The sequence below is a fragment of the Temnothorax longispinosus genome, chromosome 12 (genome assembly GCF_030848805.1).
Source record: "Temnothorax longispinosus isolate EJ_2023e chromosome 12, Tlon_JGU_v1, whole genome shotgun sequence".
Taxonomy (NCBI): domain Eukaryota; kingdom Metazoa; phylum Arthropoda; class Insecta; order Hymenoptera; family Formicidae; genus Temnothorax; species Temnothorax longispinosus.
In genome coordinates this window covers 5,427,070-5,433,160 of record NC_092369.1, presented here as the reverse complement: position 1 = coordinate 5,433,160, position 6,091 = coordinate 5,427,070, and positions in this window count along the sequence as shown.

The following is a 6,091-nucleotide window of genomic DNA, read 5'->3' as shown; positions in this document are numbered from 1 at the left end:
ATGTTCGGCACGTGACAAGAAACATCTCTTCAGCGGCACTTTTACGAATTACTTGCGCGTGTTTGCACGTGCACGTGTGCATCGCGTCAAGTCACGTCGTTTTCGTGCGGAGAGCAGATTTGGAAATTATGCAAATCTGGCGGAGCTACGTCGCATCAAAAATATTCATCCCTTTCTCGCTTCAGCCACTTCATCTTCGAGACTCCCTTAGTTTTAACCTATCATTTCTTAATAAAAAACACAAAGAATGTTTCTGTTCGTTAGTGAATGCCTTATGGGCCTTATGGCAATACAAAAAATTATTATTTCCTTTCGTTTCACGTTTTCTTGCCATAGTCTCATTTTTTCCGACATTGTTTCTCTTTTCCTTGAATTTATGTGCTGTATAAAAAATAAAAATCATACACGATATAATTGCGTATGATTACTCGTTAGACAATGTTTTCCTCAGAAGAATTGCACATTAGCAAGTGTCGGCAAAGCTTGTATATCTTATTCTTGTAATAAATTGGTGTGCATTTGAGACTTTTCGACGCATCGCTTCAATAGATTAAAACTCTAAACTACAATGTTATAAATTACAATGTATCGCATAATTCAATCAATATTCAATATAAGTTTCATTGTAATATATCTGCTGGAACGGAATAGCATACATACATGGAAACCAATTTTGCGATAACAAGAACGGTGTACATCAAAATTTCGTAATGCGTCGCGCGCAAAAATATTTCGCGAGTCGTTTGTGCGCGAGGCGGAAAGCAAACATCCATAACGACACATTTCATCAATTCGCAATATCGCTCATAGCTTGAAATTGCGCCATGATAAATCCCGTGGCAAATTACGTGCGGCCGAGCACCTACAGGTTAAATCCATAGTGAAACATTTCATCATTGAAAGGGCGCGCGGCGATACAAGTTGGTAATTTTATCACTTGAGCGATCAGCTAAATTAACGTACCTTGCAAATTTACGCAATGCGTGCGGAGAACGATCTAATCCAGAATAAAAAAAAAAAGAAAGAAAAGAGGGGAAAAACAAGCAGAGAGCGGCGAAGGGCAAACGATTTACCCCGTTATAAAATTCTACGGTAGATTAAACTAGAGAAACGATAGTCCTGTGAGCGTGACTCTAATGGCTCGACAAACGATACTTTAAAACGCGGCTCGTTGCACGCCGTGCAATCCGTGCAACATCTATGAGTAGCTTGAAAACGTAATTTTTTTACAGAGAACCAATTGCCCCTATAAATTTTGGCAAAGGGATAAACGTGCGTTGGAGATAAGCTTGGTAACTTTTATCAATTTTCCCTATAAATCGTATCTCATACAATAATTCTCTCGATACGAACGATGATGATACGTTTATATGTCTACCATTGATATATATACATACTCTTTAATCAATTTTCAATATAACGAATGAAAAGATTTTCAACTATGCATATAAAATTAATAAACATGATTTCCATGAATACTCTCCTCTCCTCAAAATATAATTTTCAATTTATTCAAAAACACGGGATTGTGGTTTCAACTTGAGAAGTCTAAATTTTTTTGTTCATGTTTAAGTTTAATGAACATGGTTGATTATATTATTTATGCGAAACTTGAAAGAGTTCCAAATATCATAAGAAAGCTGTATTAGTGAACAATTAGTTAGTTAAGAAAAACTTGCATTCATGTATAAGCCTATTTTTTTATCAATAATAATCTTTTTTTGATACTAAACGTAATGGACGTAAATTACAAATTGTTGTTGTTATAATTACATGTTTGATGATCATGTTACATTGTTACTGACGAGTGTGACACACCCTAAGCAGACCGGGATTATTGCGAACGCGCGTAAACCGATGGAAACTTTCCATACGTCCTGTTGAACGGATTTCGACGCGTGCAACAAATCGCTGAGCAAGAACGGCGTGGCTTCCGCTGTACGGTTTTGCCAACGCTAATAGTATTTAACGTTACATTTAACAGGATTATTACGTAATAACGTCTATCGTACCGTGCAGCACTGAAATATATAAATATGCATTGGCTCGTGAGCCGAAAACACGTGCGGTTCGCGTCAGTTAGAGTCCGGATCGTTATGCTAACGAGTAACACTCGTGTTCCACCTAATGCTGCTTTACGTGCGTTTCCTGCCCAGCAATGTTAACGCAAAGAAAAAAGGGCGACATTTTCCGTGACATTGTTATTTAGAAATTGTCGTTAATGCGGATCATTAATGACAATTAATAAAAATCCTAATAGAACGCCATGGAAAAGTGCGTAACAGAATATGTAATAAATAACTTCCAGTATAAGTTCTGTGACATTTGTGACACGACTTAATACATGTTACGTAACATGTTTTCCACTGGATACCATTGCACCAATTTAACGATTGTAAATCCAGTAATAAGTAAATTATATAATTGTGTGTGTGTGTGTGCGCGCGCGTGTGCAATTTCTTGCATACCTATAATGGTAGTGCATTACGATTATATGTATAACGTAACATAATATTTGTAATGATTCGTTTAATCGTTTAACAATATTATTACTGTGTAATAATATTGTTCCCCTTACTTTCGTGAAAATATATCGCAAAAGTTTCGTTGCATTTAAGCTTTATCCTTAGAATCAAACATTAATACATCAACTTGCGAGGAATTACAAGCGACGAATAAAGCGAATCGCATAACGAATAGCATAAGAATAAAAATACGATTCAAGGAGAATGACAGATAGCGAAAAATAGAAAGGAGAATAAGAAGGCACTCGCGTAACATTTTTCTCATATCGAATCGTGATTTGTCGGGACAATGTGTTCCAATTTAACGAACACCCCGTTCCAACAGCAAAGATGTCGTCGCCGATAATGCAGATGTTCGATCGACGACAAACACGTGATATTGCGATAGTGAACACGAATGGCAAAATCAAAGAGACAGTAGCGAGAGGGAAAGGGAGAAAAGGTGGGATGAGAGGTGAAAAGGCGAAAGGTTGAATCGTGAAAACGAGCTGCCTGTAGGGGAAGTTACGTCGCTGACGATGCAACGTTAGAGATAAGGCAAGCGTATTTCAAGAATGATCGGAGGATTTCTAGTTATATTCGCTTGCACAGATATTTGGATAAGCGATTAGAAAAATTTCATAAATAACACATGTTATTTTTATTTCCAATTTTATTCAAATGCATTTACTTTGATTTACTTTGATTCAATATATTTTTGTTAACTTAGTGTGTATCCAGTATATTTTAGTAACATTTTAATAACATTTACAAAATAAAATTATATTTATTAGAATAATAAATATTGCTTCGCTAATTAAATGACTTGGATTAATTTCATCTTTGTCGCGATTCATTATTAATCAATAATTATCGTGTACGCATTCAGGACCACTGTTCATAAAAAAAACCAGTCTTTTTCGCTTGTAATCTATGCTCAGAGAAGAGTGGAAATATCCGAATAAATCGAAAAAACGAGTCACTGAAAAGCTCGGAGATTCGACGAAGGAGATATCGTGGTCTCGTTGGGGCGCTTTGTGGTTTTTATTCATTGACAGGGGTGTGGCGAATCAAGGATCACAAGACCGAACGCGTGTTCAATGAGTTTGGGTTTACGTCAGAAGCGAACAAGCATTATGCAGTATCAGTTTAGATCAAAGCGCGAAAATCGCTTCTTAACAAGCGTGGAAATCATCGTTTCTTAACAAGGAAAACATTCTGCGATAGTCACCCTCTTTTTTTCTCGTTACCAACGAGAAAACTCTAACAATAAGTTGTTTCGGTGAAGAAGATATCATTTCTATGTGTCTTTATACCTGTAAAATATCTAAATTTATAAATGTAGTCTAAACACTCTAGTCTAAACACGTTACTAAGCGTAAAAATTTGCCCATCAGTTTTTATCGCGAAATTAGTTTTGTTCGCATGCGATATCACGTTTTAACAAACAAAATATAGGTACGTGTGAATGTTTTTTTCCGTTCTATGGGTATTCGGTAAACCTCTTTGCTACCCCAGTGTGGTGGGTATTTTGCGAATATATTGCGTCGTATATTCGTTATTTGGCAAATCCAGCCAATCACATGTTGTTGAATATGCACGCTTGAGGCTGTATCTATGCTCACACTCATACCGAACATTATGCACAAATCGCAAACAGTGAGATCAAAGAATATGTTTTCTGATTTTTTTTTCCCATCATTAGTATGTATTGATTGAAAGCTGCAAAATTGAAAAGACACCCTGTATAAGGATATATAAACGCCTCTTTGAAATATCCGTGTTTTCAGAGTAAAGCTCCGAGTATTTCTAATGATACGGAATATTTATTAATTTATTTCAATACCAAAAGTCCTTATTTATATTAAAAGCAAACTTGAAATTTATTATAATTCTGTATAACTATGAGCAATATTCTTAATTTCATTGTCAATTTTTCTGCCAAATACGCAACTACATGTGATAGGTACCACCTCTGTATTATTCGGCACTTATCGCGGCCTATTTATTGTCTGTCATATATTTCAGGTAATATTTAGTGGATATGGCTGCGCGTACGGCAGCGGCCTGTATTTGCGTTGCACTCGAGCGAAGGTACGCTCCGACCCGCATAATGACCACCTCGAATCGGCCACCGGGTGGATTTATGTCCAATTATTTTCTTCCTCGTCTTCAACAAGGACGCGTCCAGCCAACGAGGACAAAGCGCGAACATCCATAAGAGTTCTCGAAACAATCGTATACGTTGGCGTACAATTGGAAGTGGCGAGTGTGCAACCTGGAGAACTATTATTGGCACCTACAATTTCTGTGACATTCTTACAGATAATTCTTTCCTAAAGATCTGACCAAATAAAGTTCGACAGTTTAGCTAAATAAAAATAATAAAAAAAAAGTTATTCTTAAAATTACATATTTTTGAAGAACCTATAATAATCAAAATATAGTTTAACAGTCAAAGTATTCTAATTGTTCATATTTTCATATTCAATTCATATTTAATGATGGAGTGTTTCTTCTGCTTTTATAAAATTTGTTTTGATATTAATCAAATTACATTGCTGCCGTGAAATTTTTGGTAACGTACACCGCCATATTTTCAATATAAAAAGGAACGACTCGACCGAAAGAAGAGCAATTAACTCGGTAATTTGCTCACACGTCTTCGTTGATCGACGTTAACTCGTATCCTGAAGTCTAGGTCTTCAGCGAGAGAGAGAGAGAGAGAGAGAGAGAGAGGGGGGGGAGGAAATCGTTATTGGCGACACGAATGTTTGCATTTCCATAAGTCTTCGTTTTAATTTACCCCCCGATGATTCAACCCCGGAACGCCGCAGTTGAGAAGCCCTTAGGGTAAATCGTTCTGAAATTGTCCTGTGTCACGTAGCTTATTCGGAGCAATGAACGGCGCGGCGCGGCGCCGGAAAGTGGACTGGACGTCATATAAATTATTTCATTACGAAAGAACATACTAACGCCGAATTAATACTAACCGACTTACGACTTAAGACATACCTAGAAAAATGTTTAGACCGATCGATATCATCAAAAAGCAATTTCTTTCTCGACGAAACGAAAATGAAATAAATGTCGACAATGGACTAGTAGTAACAATTATCGATGAACGCCTCGCACATCCGAGCGAAAAGACGTCTGGACTTCCCGGGTCGTACAGATCGTATAAGTCCACGGGTGGTCGACTTATTGCATCCCGCAACGTGAATTCGTAAAAGGACAACTGACGATGTCCAGCTGAGAAATTAGGATCCCGTAGCTGCGGGTCTAAGCGAAATTTATATTTATCGTTTCTGCGGGATCAACGAACTTGGATCTACCCTCGTGACATGACAATCGCATGCGAGGGACAATTTACATCCGAATGATCGGCCAATGATTCGCCGTGATCTCGGCGCAGACAATACGATTTATAAAGGCTAATGCAGAAAACTTGGTCGGCAAATATTGTTCGAAAACAATTCGCGTGAAACGTGATGGATAGGAAAAACAAGGCAATAAAAAGCAATTCAGTTCTGGATTGACACAAAGTTAAATAACACGCCCATGTTTTCTGAACATTTTGTTGACGC